Source organism: Apodemus sylvaticus, chromosome 1, assembly GCF_947179515.1.
Source record: "Apodemus sylvaticus chromosome 1, mApoSyl1.1, whole genome shotgun sequence".
NCBI classification, from domain to species: Eukaryota; Metazoa; Chordata; class Mammalia; order Rodentia; family Muridae; genus Apodemus; species Apodemus sylvaticus.
This window is the reverse complement of record NC_067472.1, coordinates 47,852,312-47,873,483: the sequence shown is the minus strand read 5'-3', so window position 1 is coordinate 47,873,483 and position 21,172 is coordinate 47,852,312. Positions and strand designations below refer to the sequence as shown.

Sequence of the window (21,172 nt, the reverse complement as noted above, 5' to 3'; positions counted from 1 at the left end):
GAAACATTAAAGGGTACAGTTTCTTAAAGTTGGTAAGGAGGAGGATGTGGCGGGAAAGCAAGAAAGACAGATGAAGCGAGGAGAAACATGAGGATGACCAGCAAGGTGGGAATGGGCCAGAGCATTCCACAGGGCGAGTTAGTTGAAATCAGGCATGTATGCAAACAGTGCAGAGCTGTCCAGCACAAGAATTAACCTCTCTGTTTAGCGCATGGTTTGTAGGGGTGGACTGACCATAGTACATCAAGGGAAAGACTGTGTCACCAGATTAGAAATCACAGACTTGGAGACGGAGGAAAGGAGACCAACACAGAACATAATTTTAAAGTGTAACATAGGCCACTTTGCAGACGCCACTTTTTGACTCTTGCTGCTGCCATGGTCAACCCCACCGTGTTCTTCGACATCACGGCCAATGACAAGCCCTGGGGCCGTGTCTCCTTCGAGCTGTTTGCAAAGTTCCAAAAACAGCAGAAAACTTTTGAGCTCTGAGCACTGGAGAGAAAGGATTTGTTTATAAGGGTCCCCCCTTTCACAGAATTATTCAAGGATTCATGTGCCAGGGTGGTGACTTCACACGCCACAATGGCACTGGCGGCCGGTCCATCTAGGGAGAGAAATTTGAGGATGAGAACTTCATCCTGGCCTCTTGTCCATGGTAAATGCTGGACTAAACACAAACGGTTCCCATTTTTTTATCTGCACTGCCAAGACTGAACATCTGGATGACAAGCCTGTGGACTTTGGGAATGTGGAAGAAGGCTTGAGCATTATGGAAGCCATGGAACGTTTTTGGTCCAGGAACGTCAAGACCAGCAAGAAGATCACCATTTCCAACTGCAGACAACTCTAATTTCTTTGGACTGGCGGGCATTTTACCCATTAAACCATTCCTTCTGTAGCGCAGGAGAGCACCCCCACCCCATCTGCTCACAATATCCTGTGAGCAGATATCTGCTCTCACTGAAGTTCTTCGGGTTCTATATTTTCCTCATCCCCCTTCAAATCTAGCTGAATTGCAAAGTTAAGTTTATGATTATGAATAAAAACTAAATAAGAAAATAATAAAGTGTAACAAAAGGACTTGCTGGAAGATTGAAAATAAAGATTTGAAGATTGAAGAAAACAGAAACTTCCATAGTACTTGGGAATTGTACCTTTTGCTGAAGTGGATGATGTTTGATGACTTGCAGGTTGTTGGGGTCTACATTAGGGGGTAATTGTAATTTTATTAGCTTATGAAACTTCTCAGTTCACTCTTGCACTGTGTGTGTGTGTATGTGTGTGTGTGTGTGTGAGAGAGAGAGAGTGTGGGTGTGCATACACAGATAAATATACACACTATAGACACACACTCTCTCTCTGTATATGTATATACACAAGCATATATATATATATATATATATATATATATATATATATAAAATCAGGGGAATTTAGAATTTCGATCCTTTCATAGTTGTCATGGTTGATTCTCATGAACAAAAAAATTACTGATTTGTTGATTCTGAGACTTAATGTTTTGTCAAGATAAACCCATTGTTTATAGAAATGAAAAAAATAAAAATGTATGCTAGTTTTCTTATCTTTGGCAAGACATAATGCTTTGTTGAGAAAGCTGAAATTATTGACTAAACTGTTACATTTTCTTTCTTCCATCCAAGTATGACTATTAATTTTTCAGTCTCCGTTTATATTGTTTTCTGTAAAACTTAATCATTTTAAGGGAGACTCCTACTATAATCAATAACATAGCAACCTGATTTTTTAAATTCAGATAATTGTTTAAACAAGACTCAAAAACCAGTTGCTGAAGAGTGGAAATTATTTCTCACTAACTATTGAGTTCAAAGAATCCTCCTTGTTCCATACAAAGGACTGTCTTTCTCTAGCTTTTCAGAGTGGCTTATCTGATGGCTGCTATAGAAGTCAGAGGGTATTTGTTGTCCCCCCACCTCCTTTTTCTAAAATACTATTATAATAAGCCTCTCTTGAGAGGGTGTCTTGAGACTTACAAAGGATAATTCCATTTCTCAATGTGATTGGCAATATTTATTTTCTTCATAAAAATTGTGCTCAATAGCAAGAGGCTGTTCTAATGACGATTTAATGACAGACCCTCCAATGGCGGTTTATATTGTCAAATTATTCATTTGAACATTTCTCACTCCCTCAGCTCGTTTGCCATGAGTACTTAGTTATTCTTTTGAGTAGTGTATGTGAATTTTTCATCCCTTCCCTCATCTTTCCTAGAGGAAATCTCAGAGTCTAATTAGTTCATCGATCATAATTTCATTTTTGGGAGCAGTAATTCAATTCTATTCTTTCTTCAAAAGGAAGTATTTAATCATTTCTTCTTTGAAATGAATTCACATGTGATGTCTCCATAACTAGACCAAATGCCATGGCATTTCCTACCTAAAAGGGCACCGTTACTGCAGCTATGGTATTGAAGCTAAAGGTAAATTGCCGGTCTCAGAACAACTTTGATAAGTTATCTTTCTAGCAAAAGATGCCACTTGAACAATTCTGTCACTGGTGAAAATGTGCATGACATTTACCACAATGTGACAACAGTAAGTAGATGATCTTAGACTGTGTCTCAAGATTTGGTTAAAGAATTCTACCACCTTTAAAAGAAATCTAAAAACTTCAAGTGGAGCCAGCCACACTGAGGCAACAGGAGATAACCACCTAGGTCTCTACTGTGATCTTTTACATCCAGTTCTTACTCTAGAGTTGAACCGCCATGACCTCCTTATTTTATTTTAAAACAACTCTTTTCAGAATGCTTTGATTAGTCAGAAATTTTACAATTTTTAGTTTTGAATTATTGAGACATGAACTTGAATACTATAATCATGTTCTTATTTAATTAATGTTAACAAAGAGGACTAACAATTTGAAGTCAATCTTTGTCCCTCCCATTGAAAGAATTTGTCAATATAGGTATTACATCTGAGAGTTATCCTAACCACACAATGGATCAATTGCTAGAATGCAGATAGACAAACAGGACACAGGAAAAGTAGGAATAAAGCAATGATAAAGGTATTTATGAAAAATAAGAAGTGAAACATGGTCACATTCTACCATTCCCCAGAAATGTCAGCATTCTTTCAGACAATGGCTGTCCCCTCATGACTACAATAGGATCGTGATACAAACCCTTAGTATCTGCTGCACACTCTGCCTTCTCTATTTTCTTTATTGACTTGAGGATGTTTGTCAGTTATATTTTGCCTCACTTATACAAAATCTACACCCCTCCCAAAAGAAGGCTGAGTGGTCCTTATGCTGAATAGGAAAACAAAGAGAGCAGCCCTGATATTATGATGCTCTCAGAGGTGAGGTCATTCCCTGAAGCTGGAGCCCAAATTGCTAGTAAAGCTAAAATTGGAAGTCAGAGTTTTCCAGTTTAAGTTCTCAACCATCTCATTCCACATATACACACCCAGATCAAATTATTACAAGAGCAACAGGAAGTGATTTTTTTAATGTTTCTTAATTGAATCAGGAAATAGTGTGGGCAACTGTAGTAAGGGAGAAGAATACAGGTAAGAGGTGAGCACAAGGGAGATGGAGAACACAGGTGGGATGGGGAACACTTAGGTGATGTGGGAAATGCAGATGGAATGGACCACAGAGGAGGCAGAGACCGCAGGGGAGATGAAGTACACAGATGAAGTAGGGAAGACATGAGATGAATAACCAATGGGAGATGGAGAACATGGACGGTACAGAACACAGGTAACATTGGAGAAGCTGCGTCAGCAGAGAACACATTCAAGTCTTTCTATTTCCTATTTGACCTAAAATTTTTGTGGGTCATAACACATATATAATCTCAAATGCTAGTGCCTGCTATAGTTGGAAATGGTAATTAGTACAGGGAGAATTAATTTCCTGTCTCCATCTAGGCTTAAATCCATGTGCTGTGCCGTACTGAAATACTTGAGCCAGCCCATCCCTTCCCCAGGAGCAGGAGTTTCAGTAGCACTTGAATTTGACAGTGTGGCACTATCAAATATATAGAAGGAGAAAGTAGAATGAATTTTTAGGAATGTTTAGTATAGGTTGGATGCCTAATGGACAAACAACCTAAAAAGATAATAAAGTGTGCATTCTTCATACTCAATATTAGAAAATTAGGGAGGACATTGAATCTGGATAAAATTGAGAAAACATCTTTGATGAGAATTCAATATAATACAATTTTTATGTTAAGTAGCAAAAATGCAAAAATTTAGCATCTTGCCATAGGTATTATTTATAAGTGACATTTAAATTAATACTAATTGATTATTTTTATATTTCAAGAATAAATATTTTTTAAGATTTCACTTTTCTCTCTTGTCTCCTCCAGCCCATGTATATGCGTATGTATGTATGTATGTATGTATGTATGTATGTGTACACATATATGTATGTAAGTGCCTACAGAGGCCAAAAAAGTGGATCAGATTCCCTGGATCTGGAATTACAGGTGGCTGTACACATTGAACACGAGTATTGGAAACCAAACTCGAATCCTTTGAAATGGCAGCAAGCATGTGTGCCTGATGAGTACCTCTCTCTACCCCCCAAAGTAAGTCATAATTAGTTTTTTTCAAGATTTTAGCCAAGATTTACAAATCCAATGAAGTATTTTGAACCAAATGTACCATTATTAGCCATTGGTGACTAAACAGAATCAGCAATGTGTGAAATGAGTCTAAGGAGATGCTTCCAGAGTTTAGACAATCTTCATGTATAACAAACTATTGTCTTTTGAGGCTAGTGTATACATATAATATTTCTCAAATTTACTTGCTAGCTAGACAACCATTTTTCAGAAACAGGTACCTAGTTCTTCAAATTGGTTACTGCTTCAGGAGCTCATGACAAATGTATTAGTTGGCTTTTCATTGGGGGCAGCAGTTAATTCTGAAAACTTTCCTGTTGGTTTGCTTTTGTGCTCAGGAATACTAATCATTATTCCAGCTGGTGTAGCAGGTAGCTTCATTGTTCTTTCTCACACACACCATAGTGTCTAGTCATTCTCACAAGCTAAACTGGTATAGATTTTCTAGTGTATCATATCTCTCTACTCTCTCAGGTGTGTTATAATTTTTTTTATCCTCAACTGGAAAACTATTTTCCATTTCCTATGAAAAGACATTGTGAGTCTTGTATTAGTTAAATGCTCACCCATGCCACATTAAAAAATAAGTCATGAATATAAAGGAGAAAGGGGGAATATTGGGGAGAAGGATAGAAAGTAGGACAAAGAAGGGGGCAGAAGGAGCAGTAACTATCAATTAAGTTGTTTAGAAAGGTCACAAGGAAATTTACTATTTTATAAGTTTTCTAAGTATAAAAGTTTAATTTAAGTTGCTCCACTTGGGGATAATGTTTTCCCCAGAAGACACAGGTTGGCAAATAAAAAGCCCAGAGACAGATGTAGGACCACTCCCCTATGTCGTTTGTCAGAGGAATCCTGTACCAACTCTAAAACAATAGAGGTTACTGCCAGTGTTCTTCATCGACCACCAGAACATAATGGTAAGACCCTATTGCTGAAGACACCACACACCCCCCCTGGTCAGAGACATAGAAAAATCAAGTTTTTACTGACCAGCAAGTTTTCTCCTCACTGGCTAGCTCTAAGAATTGTTACCAGGTTCTTGGAGTGGAAAATCATCAAGTCTCACTAGGCCATGAAGCCTGTGAGGCACAATAACAACAATGGTAGGAGATCCCATTAAGTAAAATAGCAGCATGAATATTATGGGGGTAAAAAACTGCTTTCTGATTAGATTTAAGGCCCGATATATAGCAGAAAACACATACAGGATACAGAAAATCTGGCCAAAAACCCATTTGGGAGCTTACAGGTCTCAGAGATGAATCTGTAATTACTAGTTTACTAAAAAACAAAACAAAACAAAAAATAAAACAAAACAAAACAAAAAACCAAAAAAAACCCCATAGTACCAAATTACCCTCTAAATTCATATCTCATGGGTTAGTACAGCTCTCAGACATCACCAGAGGGTAGTAGTTAAAGTACAGACTGGTCAAAGTGTAGAAAATAGTATCGGTGGAGTGCTCAGCCACAAATCCTATACATCGCCTCAAAGGTTCAGGGAATACTGCAGCAGAAGGGATAGAAAGATGGTTTGAGCCAGAGGTCTAGGAGCACTGGAGCAAAACTGTCTTCTGAATATGACCAGACTGCTACAGTCATGAACTCACAGTAGCCTAACTCGTGGAACCAAATCTGCATTAGATCAAGCCAGTTAACATTCTAGCATGGAATGAGGTAAGGCTCATAACTCTCCAAACCTAAATGAAGAGTCATGGACAGAAATGGTTTCTGGGGGTATTGAGAATATATTTTATTTAAAGAGTGTGCCCTGGTAGGTACAATATGTTTAAGTGAAGAGCTTCACTACAGAGCACAAATTAGATTTGATGTGTCATTAAAAATAAAGTTGGGAGGGGATGCATTTTGTAGTAGTTATAAGGAAAAGTGAGGAGTAAATACAACCAAAATATTTTATGAAATTTTAAAAGAATTAATAAAAATATGTACTTTAAAAAACCTCATGAAACTGTACTTAAAATTCATGTAAGAATTTTGTGGGAGAAAATGTAGCAAAACTCATAGAAGCCTAGACTTCGATCTAGCAGACCATGGGATTGTACAACAATAAAGAGGGCACAGTTTAAGCCTTAGAGGTATCCAGGTGAACAGTGTCCTGTGTATCACACTGGAGTAAAGAGAATTGCATCCTCTGCTAGAAATTGCAGTGAACAACAAAGGAGGAACTGTTGCCCAAAGATGCATTTTCTGTTCTGTTGTGAAACTGATATAGCCATTGGGAGTAATCATATAACAAGAACCTATACCAGCTATGTGCTAGCTCAGTGATTCAATCTGCATATTCCCAGTTCAGAGTGCAATTCTACAATGCCAGTATAATACAATACTGTGGCGATCCACACCATTCGCCATTACAAGATGGCGCCGAGGAGTGCAGTAAACACCTTTATTTTGGCCCATGTTCCAGCACGAGTCTGCCGGCAACAGCTGCAACCTATCCCAGCCTGACTAGCTTATCAACAGGGGGAAGTCCCTGCCCTGCCTATATATGCCGCTCCCTCTCCTCCTCCCTCGCCCCTTGCCTCCAGCTCTCCCACAACCAAGAAGCGCTCCAATAAAGTGTGATCAGAGAAGAATCCTCGTGTCGGTGGTCTTCTTCCCCTGCTGGTCAGGGGGCTCGCCACACAATACCCTTTATACAGAGGGCTCTAGGGACTAAATATAGACATCTTGTGTTAGGATAAGGTAGGAATCTTGAACAATGGAGAAAGATCAGTTTCTTCAACAAATAGTATTAGGAATACTGTACCTCTACACAACAAAAAAGGAAGTAGAACCATATGGTACACCACATATAAAAATGAACCCAAAATGAATTTAGACTAGATGTAACACCAAAAAGAAAATAGCAGTGTGCTCACAGCATTAAACTCAGTGATGATGTCTTATCCATCATACTTAAGGCACAGGTAGTAATAGAAACAGATAAACGATCCATACTAAAGCTAAAGAGATCTGCAGATCAAAAGAAGAAAGCAGAAGAGTCAAAAATTTAAAAATGGCTAACACTGTAAATTTAGTGATACACATTTTTACCATAATAAAAATTGCAATATCTATAAAAATCCAAACATTTTTTTACCTATATAGAAATAAAGATTAGAAACCCACAATCATCTACATGAGAAAAAGAAGGCATTACAATTAACAATAGAGTTAGAATAAAGAGAAAACTAGCAGGTTGCTATATAATCATGAAGAAGTCATCAGAACAAACTTGAGAGAAGGAAATGAATAAAAGACCAACAGGAATTTTTTTTTAATTTTTTTATTCGATATAATTTACATTTCAAATGATTTCCCCTTTTCTAGCCCCCCCACTCCCCGAAAGTCCCGCAAGCCCCCTTCTCTTCCCCTATCCTCCCTCCCACCCCTTCCCAGTTCCCCGTTCTGGTTTTGCCGAATACTGTTTCACTGAGTCTTTCCAGAACCAGGAACCACTTCTCCTTTCTTCTTGTATCTCATTTGATGTGTGGATTATGTTTTGGGTATTCCAGTTTTCTAGGTTAATAACCACTTATTAGTGAGTACATACCATGATTCACCTTTTGAGTCTGGGTTACCTCACTTAGTATGATGTTCTCTAGCTCCATCCATTTGCCTAAGAATTTCATGAATTCATTGCTTCTAATGGCTGAATAGTACTCCATTGTGTAGATATACCACATTTTTTGCATCCACTCTTCTGTTGAGGCATACCTGGGTTCTTTCCAGCATCTGGCAATTATAAATAGGGCTGCTATGAACATAGTAGAGCATGTATCCTTATTACATGGTGGGGAATCCTCTGGGTATATGCCCAGGAGTGGTATAGCAGGATCTTCTGGAAGTGAGGTGCCCAGTTTTCAGAGGAACCGCCAGACTGCTTTCCAGAGTGGTTGTACCAATTTGCAACCCCACCATCAGTGGAGGAGTGTTCCTCTTTCTCCACACCCTCTCCAACACCTGCTGTCTCCTGAATTTTTAATCTTAGCCATTCTGACTGGTGTAAGATGAAATCTTAGGGTTGTTTTGATTTGCATTTCCCTAATGACTAATGAAGTTGAGCATTTTTTAAGATGCTTCTCCGCCATCCGAAGTTCTTCAGGTGAGAATTCTTTGTTTAACTCTGTACCCCATTTTTTAATAGGGTTGTTCAGTTTTCTGGAGTCTAACTTCTTGAGTTCTTTATATATATTGGATATTAGCCCTCTATCTGATGTAGGATTGGTGAAGATCTTTTCCCAATTTGTTGGTTGCCGATCTGTCCTCTTGATGGTGTCCTTTGCCTTACAGAAACTTTGTAATTTTATGAGGTCCCATTTGTCAATTCTTGCTCTTAGAGCATACGCTATTGGTGTTCTGTTCAGAAACTTTCTCCCTGTACCGATGTCCTCAAGGGTCTTCCCCAGTTTCTTTTCTATTAGCTTCAGAGTGTCTGGCTTTATGTGGAGGTCCTTGATCCATTTGGATTTGAGCTTAGTACAAGGAGACAAGGATGAATCAATTCGCATTCTTCTGCATGCTGACCTCCAGTTGAACCAGCACCATTTGGACCAACAGGAATTTAAGAGGGGAAGGGTGTATGTGTATGTATAATGTGTATATGTATATGTATATATATGTATATATGTATATGTATATATTGGCTGTTTTCTATCTTTTTATACTTTGAATTTTATTGCTGTTGTTTTGTATGTTTGGTTTTTGAGACTGGGCCTTCCTGAATGTAAAACTCACCAGTTGGCCACACTGGTTGATTAATGAACTGCAGAGATATGTTTGCCTTTATTTCCTTAGTTCTGAGGTCACAGGCACTAGTACCATAAGTAGCTTTTTACATGAATTTCAGGAATCCAAATTCAGGCCACCGCTTGGTAAACATCTTACCTGTTGAGAAATCTCTGCAGCATCTCCAATACATTTATAATAGAAGTTGTAGTAATATAGAACAGAAGGGTACAATATGAAGAGATGGAAGAATTTCCAAGTATTGAAGAAAAGTAAGTCTCAAGAAAATTTATACTGAATGGTAACTAAATAATGTGTCTATATCTAGATATATATTATAAAAGCATAGACATCTAAAATTAACAATATTGATAAAAATTTGTGAACAACAGTTTGATAGAAGATTTCACATTAATAGGAATTTAGGCTAGATTTAAATATGTTGTACAGAAAGAAAATCCCACTAGAATTCTATACCCAGATAAACTGTCATTAAAATTATACTACCTGAAGGATATTGTAATAGCCATTCTGTTAAAAAAATTTCACTATTTATACATTATAGAGAACATTACACTTCAGCACAGTGAATCAAATAATTTATTTTCAGTTCCTTTACAGTAGTACATGTAGGATAATTCAATTTGGTTAAACTATATAACATCAATATATTTAGACTAGATGTTTAGATTATATTATATCCTATATTTATTAATTTTGCCACGACTACTACTGAAGTAAGGATCAGCTTTACAAGTGCCATTATTTACTCATAAGACTATTTCTTAAGATAATATTAAGAAATTACAGTTCATGGAGTATACAACACTTAAATACTGATTTGTGAACGTTGCTGTCAAGGAACTGAGACAGCATGTATTTCCATCAGTGGCACATGGTGTATTTCTATCATCATACTCCAATCAAGAGCTGATATTAATGATTTCATTTCTATCAACAAAACCATCACAAATTACTATATGTTTACAGCTATTAAAACTGATTTCATTATTGAAAAATAATGAACAGTAATTTTAATTCACAATTCACGAGTCTTGATGAGTTTAACCATATTTTTTGTATTTTATAAGCACTTGAACATCTTTTAATGAAATTAAAATGAATATTTTCATATTCTTGTTGATATTCTCACTTTCTACCAGTTGATTATTAATTTAGGTGATTTAAAAGTATACTTCTAAAGTTTTATCCCTTGTTGAAGTGCTTTGCATTGAAAGTTTTAATTATAATTTTAATTGTTTTTCAGTTTGATTGTTCTGAGTCTGTGGCAATAGAATATGAACAAACTTTTCAAAAAGAAAACAGTCTATTTGAATCATCAATGCAGGAAAATGTAGATATATTAAAATGAAAATACTGCAAATAAGTTTATAAAATAATTGGTTTATATAAAATGTTTAATGTCTCTTAGAGATGTACACCGTAAGGTACATCTCATCATTTTATAGCAAATATTTGTCTAAGTGACTTACAAGCAATTATACTTCTGGTTGTTTAACCAAAGGATTGGAAATCAGTTTGTTGATTAGATATGATGGCCTCATCTTAGTTGTATCATCCTTCAAAGTAGACAATATATTGTGTACAACTGTGTGTCCATTTTCAGGTGGATAAACAGATAAGAAAATGTGCAATATATACACTAGAATATCATACCATTAAATCTTGGACAAGAACATTCTGTAATTCGCAGCCATATAGATGGATGGTGTCAGGTAAAGCAACAGAAGGGAGAAATGGAAGAGTAAAAGTTCTATAGATTCTGTAGGTTCTGCTTCCCTCTTCTCCCTTTTCCAGATTGTTCTGCACCCCCTGACCACACATTTTCCTCTCCAGTAATTCTAGTTCTTTAAGATCTTGATTCTTCTGTTTATTTATACCACAGCTTGTGCTCTCATCGGTAGCACTCGATTCAGTTGCTTTTGTACCCAATCACAACCAAAATCTGATATTATCAGTTTTCAAAGTTTAAGCTAGGTGGGATAACTGTAAAATTGTTGTATATTTTGGTATTCCCATGACTGATTCTGAGTCTGGGCATGTTTTCATACATTGGTGGCTCTTCCTAGAACCTAATCTTTGAATGAGCCTTGTTGCTCTTCTAATAATTTTTTTTACTAGGAATTTTCTTTTCTTTTTCTGACATAATTTAGAACTTTTATAATAAATTCTAGAAATTAATTTTATGGTATATTTGTAATCATCTTCCCCCAGGTTGTATCCTTAAGAATATTTTGTTTTGTTTTACATTTTTTGTTTGTTTGTTTGTTTTGGTAAAAAATAGAGCCTATTGGTAAATAGCAATTTTAAAATTTAGCATAGATAAAAATGTTTCTTCACTCCCCTGGCTTGTATTTTGTATCTTGATCATAACTTCTACTGGATAGCTTGAAGTTCTTCCCAAGTCAGCAAGATGGCTCAGAGGGTAAAGGTACTTGTCACCAAGCTTGATTATTTGAGTTTAATCCTTGGAACCCAATTGATTGCAGAGAGAAGTGACCCCCTCAAATTATCCTCTGATCTCCCTCAGTGAACTGTGGCATATGAGGACTTTCCAGAAATGCAGTCATGCACATGCACACATGAACACACTTGTTCCCATGCACCTGTATGGTGTCTATGTATATATGTGTACACACACATACACGTGCAGAAATATGAGTTCTTTTAAAAATATACACTTCCTGTACTTACATCTTGATTTCTACATGTTCTATGATTCAAATATGTGCTATCTTTCAGTAATAGGGTCTTATTATAAAGTTCTGAAGGGTCACAAAAAGCAATGGCAGCAGTTTGTAATGTTCAGGGGTCTATGGAACATACTGGCCAAGAACTCCAAAATAAGTGATATATCCATGAAATAAAGCTTCTTGTTTGCCCTTGGTACCTAGTAGGAACACTGCCCCTTATTATAGGGTAACTTTATCTTAAATATCTCATGTATGTATGTGTATCTCTTTTAAGAAGTTTCTACAGTAGTAGGTTTCCTTGATTTTATAAAACCGGCATTATACGTTAATTAAACCTCCTCTCCTTTGCCTTTCTATCTCACTCTTTACCTTTTTATACCATTGTGTTTTATCTTTCCATCACTGAAAACCAATCCTGTGGTCCCTTGCAAGTTTCTGACATCTATTAATATCTAAAGTGAAAAACATATGTTTAAAATTCAAAGCTAATATCCTTAACTGAGAGAATACATATCCATCAATTTTACCCAGCTGTGAAGAGTAAGAGCTACAGTCTTGGTTTGGCAAGACATGATCACGAGTGCAATTGTGGTGCAAATGTCATGGAAATAATCAACGATTTTCTGATTGGCTTTAGAGCCTGATTGTTGGTATCAGGACCTCCAAATCCTGTGACATCACATAGGCCACAGAGAGACCTGCATACCTATTGCCACCAGATTCCCAGAATCCACTTGGCTCACCTCCCACCTTTACCTGTGACTATGTAACCATCTACACATAAAGAAAGGCCCCTCTGCTCTCTCTCTCTCTCTCTCTCTCTCTCTTTCTCTCCCCCTCCCTCCCTCTCTCCCTCCCTCTCTCCCTCCCTCTCTCCCTCCCTTTCCCTCCCTCCCTCCCCCATCTTCCTCCCTCTCTTCCTCCCCTATCTTCCTCCCTCCCTCCCTCTCTCTCCCTCCCTCCCCTGTCTCCCTCCCTCCCTCTCTCCCTCCCTCCCTCCCCCATCTCCCTCCCTCCTTCCCCCATCTCTCTCCCTCTCTCCTCTCCTCTCCTCTCCTCTCCTCTCCTCTCCTCTCCTCTCCTCTCCTCTCCTCTCCTCTCCTCTCCTATTTCTGCTGCCATTTACCAATTCCTCTCTCAATAAATCTCATATGGAACTCTTCAGCTTGGTGTGTGTGTGTGTGTTTTTTTTTTTCCTGAAGCCGTGCGAAGGTCACAACTCTGATCTAAAAGGTAGACTCATACCTTGGCACCATCAACAGAGCCAAGAATTTGTGGCTAGAAATAATATAGACCCTAGGAGAGAAACTACTTGTATAATGCTAAATGAGCATAGAATTAAACTAACTCCTAATGACTTATTGTTATACCTATAAATTCTCTCAGTCTTCATCAAGAAGGTTCTTTTTCCAAGGCATGGTAGTTAAACAGGAACTCACAACTGGTCAAAGTGCAGAGACTATGAGACTATGCTCAGACTTAAATGGGACATTTCTGTAATACTCCCTTATCATTTTGAAAAGGGAGCAGGAAAATCTCGTGCTAGAGGCAATGGATAAGTACAAGGAAAGAGCATTTACAAATACAGTAGGGCAGTTGCACATATGAATTCATAGCAGTTTGACAGAGTGCACAAGACCCACCCTAGCTTAAGCCAGTCAAAATCCCAGCATGGAGAGAAAGGTTACCCTGAGCTTAGGAGGTATTGGCAACATACCATAGTTGGTATGTTGAAGAAAGGCCCCTCTGCTCGCTCTCTCTCTCTCTCTCTCCCTCTCTTCCTTTCCCTCCCTCCATCCCCCTGTCTCCCTCCCTCTCTCTCCCTCCCTCCCCTGTCTCCATCCCTCTCTCCCTCCCTCCTTCCCTCTGTCTCCCTTCCTCTCTCCCTCCCTCTCCCTGTCTCCCTCCCTCTCTCCCTCCCTCTCTCTCCCTTCCCCTCCCCCTGTCTCCCTCCCTCTCTCCTTCCCTCCTTCCCCCCCCCACCCCCCCATCTCCCTCTCTCCCTCCCTCCCTCCCCTACCATAGTAGGAAAACCAGTTTTATTTAAGTGTATAGCCTTGGCATGTGGAACATGCTCTAGTGGATTTTCTTTTTTCTTTTTTTTATTTGGTATATGTGGATTTTCATATCAAAGCAGATAGGTAGCACACATTAACTTAGTAAGTTTTAAAATAATGAGGGCACAAAGTTGGGTTGAAAGGGAAGGCAGTAGATCTGGTAGGAGGTGGAGAAGGTTGAAAAAATACGATTAGAATACATTGTATGAAATTTTCAAAGAATGAATAAAGAATATTAAATTTACTTCATGAAGAGAATGGTACAGAAGATGGTTTCTTTCAAACATTTTTCTAGATGGTGAAAGAACAGAGTACCTCCCAGGGAATTTCTTGTACCTCCCTTTTAAAAAGTCAAACAGATGAAGCACGATTCACTCTTATTATATATGCCTGTGAGTTTTGGCAAATTACTACATTTTGATAAGCATCATCCTAATCAAGATATGAAACAATTACATACCACTAAATAACCCTGGTGCCATTTTGTGGTCAGACCTTATTACATCCAGCTTCTGTATCCCATGATGTTTCTGTTCTATAGCTTTACGTTTCCAAAGCCACATGAATGGAATAACACAGTATCAGTCTTTAAATTGAGGCTTCTTCCTCTCAGAATACAGCTTTAAAAACTGCCTGTGCTGTTGTGCACATTAGAGATTCAGTCCTTCAAACTGCCAAGTGACATCTCAGTGTATAAATGTAAAAACATTTGATAATCTAATAATAATCTGAAGGTGTATTATTATTATAAAAAGATTCTCTGATTTAACTTTTTCTAACATTTTGAACATTTCTCCAATCATAGTTTTCTCTTCTAACTCTTTAAAGGAATGAGATACAGATGTGTTGCAGTATGGAATAATTTCCGTAGTGTATTATTAAACACCACCTACCCTAAACCACAAATTTTCCATCTACACCAGCTGTTTTTCTACTTCAAGAATATCCTGTTTTTCTTCTGCATTTGCTTTTATATACATAGTCAATTTAATTCTTGTTAGAGTTTTAGTGCATATTTTACTGAAGTTGTGAATTAATTTAGGAATTACTAATATCTCTACAATAGGCCATCTTAACATGTAAAATCAAGCAATATTTCTATTTAGGTCCTGCTTAATGCATTCATTGTATGTTTCATAAATTTTTAAACTTGTACATATATGTTATAGGATGAACCCCTCAGTATATGGTTCATAGATTTGATGTCTGCTATCTCAAATGTTACCTTCATTAAAAAAAACATACAGGGACTTTAAGATGATTTAGTGGGTAAAGATATTTGCTATACAAGCCTGATGACCTGAATTTAATTCTTTGAACCCACAGTAGAAAAAGTAGAAAAGAAAATATTGCTTCAAATTGACTCTCTAACATATGCTGTGGCAAATCCTCCTGCAGTTTTCTCTCTCTCACACATATACATACTCACACACAAATAATAGTAATGATAATAATAACTTATATGATACATAATATAATAGAAAGATATTATTATAAATTGACCTTTTATATTGCTTGAAAAATTTTGGTTTTGACTCACAAACAATAATCATACTCTTTCTTATTAATTAACAAAAATGTGCCTTACGTTAGTTGATATTTTCTACATGGAGAATCCAGTTTTGTCTAAGTAATAAAAACATTTTCCTTGATTTAAACTGTGAATAATTTCCCCCTGAAATATGGTGTCACAATTCCCTCTAAAATCACTACATTTGAACATTTTCCAGATGTTATTGCATTATAAGATATACCAGAGTATACCAGAATTTATTTAATATCTTCTCATTTGTGATGTTAATGCTATTAATTTCCAGGCTTTCCTTTTAGGAATTTAGGGGGCTATCAGTATATTAATCAGCACCCAAATTTCTTAGCAAGTTCATGGAGATAAACTTTAACAGTAAAATTCCTAGCAGCAAAGAGGCTCTCAGCACTTGGCCACATTCCTTTCCAGGAAGGTCAGTACACTTTGCTGACAGCCAACAATGTATGAAAACATCTCAGTCACCACATCCTTCTCTGAACAGGAGAATATCCTTTATGCTCTTTCACTAATTTGGTAGACAAAAAGAGTATTTCATTTTAATTTGCATTGATTTGGTTGCTAGTGAGGTGAATCTTTTTCATGTAGTTGTGAAGCATTTGGTATTTTGTCTTTGACAGAGATACACTAGATGAAAGTGTATCTCATCTGAAAATTTAAAACTCTATCATCTGTACTGTGGTGCATTTTAGGGTCTGTTTATTTCATACCCCCATACAGAGTTTTTATTCTTATATTATTAAATATGTCAGTTATCTCTTTGATCAGTTTCTTTCTTTACTCTTATGTGTGGGTGGAAAGGTTTCCGTTTTCCCTCTTGGGTCTTTATAAAGTATAATGGAACTTGGCTGCACCAAGCAGTCACCATTAAAGCTTTTCCTCCTAACAATGAAACTTCGAGATCGTGGATTAATGTCCTTTTTACTTTATATTCACAAGGCTTGGCATAGTTTGTGGCACATAATAACTACTCAGGAAATAGTTCCTGAATAAATTGAATGCTGTGTGTTTTGATTTGATATTTTCCTGCCTTCATAGCTTTCAGTAAGTATAGAATAAAAATTTCCCCCAATTTGATAATTTGACACTTCTCATTTATTACAGAAAAATAATACTTCTGACCATTAGCTGCTTTTAGAAGACTCTAAACTTTCCACAGACTTAGCCTATGCTTATTGGCCCTCAGGCAGCCACGTCATCATTATCATTGTATAGTAAGTGGAGCTTTCGGGGACAGCCTGGGTCTTGGGGTAGTAATTTCTCCCTTTGTGAAATGTATTTCTTTATTTGATGTGGAATGTCCATTTTTCCTTTGATTTCTACTTCTGCTCTTTATGCTCTGGGCAAGGGACAGAACCACCTGAGTGAATTAGTTAAGTTGCAATGACATGTCCAGACCATTAAGATCCTCACATCTATCTGATGGGCAAGCCTTACATTTTAAAATAGGTTACCCATAAACCTCCCTGCTTTGGTTTTCCCTTTCCCATGGACCTACAGACCTCCTCATTTGTGCTCCTAAGAGTCTTAAGTCGCTCTATTAACAACCAACAAAAGAGAACATTATGCGGTGCTCACCACACACTGCTCTCATGTTGAGGTTCCTGTCCTCCCCTCCCCCCCCCAGTCCCAAATTCACCCCAGGAAGCAGAAAATGCGATCTGTGGCAGTTGCTTAGAAGAAGATGTTGAGTAGAGCCCAGTGGGGCTCCCAGATTCACTGCTCAGGAATGTATACATGGGATGAAAGGCAGAAGTTTTGGATTCTAGGGATGAAGCTCTTCATTGTCTCTTCATTGGCGTTTTCAAATAAATTTTCCTTCAGGACAGGAATAAAAGCATGGGGAACCTCATCTTTCTTATACCTTGTGTTAGATTTCTGGAGTTTAGTAAATACTCAGTAGCAATTTGACAATTTGGTAAATCGAATAGCGGCATGTGGTTTGTTTAATAAAGGTCTGCCTAGCAGGGCTATGGCCACACACACACACACACACACACACACACACATTATTTCAGAAATGAGTTGGATGCTTTAATTCTGTACAACTGAACCCACCCTTAATCAAAGAGACCATTTCACCCGATGTAATCAAGGATTTAGTTTAATTTTTTAAAGTTGTTCTCCTAAGAAACAGTCCAGCAGAACGGAGACGAATGGAATCGCTCTAAAGCATTAGAACGTGCCAGCAGTTAATGTGCCTGGCAGGGCATCTTCCAGGCCGATTTAGCTTACATTTCTCATTCTCTGTTTCTCCTTTGGTAGCCTGCACAGAAAGCTCTGACAGGCAAATAGAATTTGTGTGGTGTGGTCTCACTGATGAATAGGTATAACCTCAAAGCAGTGTTTCTTACTTTGATTTCTCATTCAGAGGGCAAGATTAACACGCATACATAATAAAACTATTGAGCTGTTTTAATGCTTCTCTCGTCATGCATTCAAAACCTGGGAAAGTTGTCATCAGCAATGGTTTCACTCAGTTCTCTCCCTCAGGGTCATGTAAGGCATCCAAGCACCCCAGGAGCCACCTCTTTTCCTGCTCCTGCATTTATGTCACTGACTGTGTGACTTTGACCTTTAGTCTTGGGGCCAGCAGTCTCCAGGTTCCTGACCTGATAGGACAGCTAGATCACATGATAAATGCTTCATACCTTCTGTCAAGTTTCACAATCTTTCTCTCTGGACCCCAGAACTCCCCATTTCAGCTTGTAAAGAGCCAGTGTCTCACTAACCATTCCATCGCATCAGTGGCTGCTATGTGGTTACAGTTTGATTTGAGGATGCAGTTTCCTGGATTAACTATGTTACTCCCAGAGACAAACATGGTGTGGGTAAATTGTAAATTGGCATAAAGGAAGTCCCTATCCAGAAAAATGCACTCTGGACTTGTAAATTTTTATTTATATATTGTCCCATTTTACACATCTGTTCCTCCAGTGAAAATTGTTATTTTTAAAGTCAGAAGCAGCTCCGTTGACAGCAGCCACCAAGGTCCTAGTAAGTCTAATGGCTTCAGCTGAACGATTCACAGTCTATATATATTTGTGTGTGTATATATGTATACATGGCAAAAAAACAAACAGATTCTACACATATCCAAGAAGAGAGGAGAAAAATGACAGAACTGCTCCCTTAAAGCACAAAAAGCATCATTTTTGCAAAGTTGTTTCATCAATTCATATGTGCTTCATTATAAAGATAATGTCTTAAATGTTTGACATTAGGTGCAAAAAATAAATGATTTGATAATTTTGAGTCATTTATGGTTATTTTCAATAAAAGCCATGGTTCTGGAGATATAGAGATACGTGACTATTGCTTACGTTTGACATCTATCATGGAGATAGTAACACTTATAAAAAAGAGTAATACTACAATTCTCCCTGGTGCCATGTACCTTATGTCTTTATAGAACATCGCCTGAGGAATAAGCTGCTTGCTCTCTGATCATCTACATCTCTTATGCACATAGACTAAGTGTGGTCTTCTCTGTGGTGTTCTGTTCATTCCTCAGTTACCAACTGCTCTCCTGTCCTATGTATAAGGACACACATTCTCTGACTGCTCACCATCACTCTATATAGCAACTCTAGAACTTCCAGCTGATCAAAGTAATGAAACATGGTGAAACTTCAGGACAGGACAGACTTTGCTCAGATGGTACATTCACCTACTTATTTTTAAACATTTAGCATTTTGCTCTTTAGCTAAAAACTTTTCTGTAATAAGTAAAAACCTAATACTTTTTCATATAGCACTGAAGACTGCATGCAGTGTGAGCTCAGCCTTTGTTGCCCATCTAACAAGTCTGTTGCATGGTCACCTCTTTCCACTGGAACTCTGTGTTTTAGCTACACATGGGAATACACTCAGTTGAACTAATAATTTTGTACCTATGATGTTTCAGCTGCAAGCATGCTGTGCTGTGCTGTGTAGAATGATGTCATGGTTGGTCACAGCAGATAAGCTTTTCTAGGCTTGCTTTCTGGCTTTCAGTTAGGGTTAGACAATAGAAGATACTAGAAGGAGAACAAAAAAGAGGGAAACAAGGCAAGTGACTTCTTTCCCATTTCTGGTTTCTGCCAACCTCAATCTAGGAAGAGAAGGCGGGAAGGCTCACTTCCAGCATCCTCCCTGAACAGCACCCATTGACAGGCCTAAATTGTGCCAGTTATATGGGGGGAACTCTTCCCAAGCTCTCATTTCCGATAATCCAATTGTTTGTTCTTATTTTTAAGGAAATCGTGTAATAATTGAAGGCTTATTTTGCATGTAGGGTTATTCAGATAGAGGTAATTCAGAAATTCCATTGAGTACAAGATGAGAGACAATTGCTTTGGTCTTATGTCAGGGAAGTCCAGAATGAAGGAGATGGAGATGCTAAAGACATTATAGTTACAAGTAACATGAATAGAAAATCCTTAGTATTTTTACTGTACAAGGTGCTCCAAGCCCCAAACATCAAGTGTCTTAACTTCTTTAGATATCTACTTTCAGAGTTTTCTCTTTCACATTGGCTATGATTTAGATGTGAAGTGTGTCCTCAAAGAGGTTTGTATTCCTCCAATACAGTGCTCAGAGACAGGGACTGGGGGAGGGAAATGATGAGATCATGAGGGTGCTGACCCAATCAATGACTTGAATTCACTGATAGATTCATTATTGAATGGACTGTATAGAATGGGCCTTTTTGAGCAGCTAGCAAAAGACATGAAAACTAGGTCACTGTGACATTACAGACCACATTGAGATTGTGTGTGCAAGGTCAGCAAGGGCCCTTCAGAGAATAACTAGGCAAAGCTCAGGGTTAACATAGAAATAAACTTTTCAAACAGAGAAAATGACTGGCCAGAGTTGGAGAAGTGGAGGTAAGCAAGGACAAGGAGCAGCTTGCTGAGAACAACTCAAGAAAGGCTTTGGTAGCCTCAAAGGCTCAGTGAGCAGGAGAGGAGGTCTGAGAGAACACCTCTGGCCTCTTTGGTCCTAGAAGACTGCCTTGCATCCTACCCATGGTACTGCATGAGAAGAATTTGGTATTAATTAAATGTGAGACTTAGCTTTTAAGAAGAAGATTGAATCCTAAAGAAACAGAATAAGACTATCCTAATACTCCAAAGAGATAAAAGGCTTTGGGACAGAACAGAGATTTCATTAATAGAACTGATAAGCCCATCAGGAATGGGGGTTGAAGGAACAAAATTGGATTCTAATTACTGGATAAAGTAAGACTATCTCTATACCTCCAGGACTGGAGGGCCTGGGCAGTCCAGTTACATGCATCCTTACTATGATAGAGATATGCTTGCCTCCCTGATCCCAGTTATACTGGAGCAGGATGCAGTGTGCACTTTTGCTCTTGCATCTTGATGGCAATTGTCAACAGTTCTTCTATCTGCTCATATCTGCATTACTTTTATGATAATATTATAAACAATAGATACTCAATAGTATTATAAGATGTCAGATTTTCTGCAGCTCATTGGTAATCTTTTGCAAG

The 21,172-nt window shown here is 37.8% G+C and overlaps 1 pseudogene; it reads left to right on the top strand.

The window, feature by feature from the left end:
- The first annotated feature begins 372 nt into the window (after positions 1-372).
- LOC127677836 (peptidyl-prolyl cis-trans isomerase A-like) lies at positions 373-853 on the top strand (annotated as a pseudogene).
- Positions 854-21,172: the final 20,319 nt, after the last annotated feature.